We start from the raw sequence: 478 nt of genomic DNA on the forward strand, positions 1-478 counted from the left end.
TAATATCATTTTCGGTATCACGAAATAAAGACAGGAGACGGACACAGGAAAAAATAGCCGATTCCATTTTGAAAATTGATCATCAATATTCAAAGACCCCATCGCCCGAGCTATACAAAGAAAAATTGAACCTTAAGGCACAATATGATCTACTGTCTACGGAAAAGATAGAAAGAAATCTGTTAAGGTCACGTTCATTTTTCTACGAACATGGGGAAAAGGCAGGGCGCCTTCTTGCCCATCAGTTGAAGGGTAAATCTGCATCCAGACTTATTCCTTCTATCAGGAGGGCACCTCAAGAAGTGACAATGGACCCGCAAGGAATCAACAGCACCTTTGAGAAATATTACTCAGATCTATACAAATCAGACTTCCCCCACAATGTCTCTGATATGACGGAATTTTTAGAAAACTTGGGCGCTCCAACAATTACACAAGTCCAAAGAGAAAGCCTAGAAAGACCTCTAAATAAACAGGA

General features: G+C 40.2%; 1 protein-coding gene across 1 annotated transcript in view; it reads right to left on the minus strand.

Moving 5' to 3' along the window:
• The window catches only part of tollip (toll interacting protein), a 92,426-nt gene that overhangs the window by 79,672 nt on the left and 12,276 nt on the right, over positions 1-478 (minus strand). The gene's annotated exons all lie outside the window — the stretch shown is intronic.

The sequence above is a fragment of the Etheostoma spectabile genome, chromosome 15 (assembly GCF_008692095.1).
Source record: "Etheostoma spectabile isolate EspeVRDwgs_2016 chromosome 15, UIUC_Espe_1.0, whole genome shotgun sequence".
Lineage (NCBI taxonomy): Eukaryota > Metazoa > Chordata > Actinopteri > Perciformes > Percidae > Etheostoma > Etheostoma spectabile.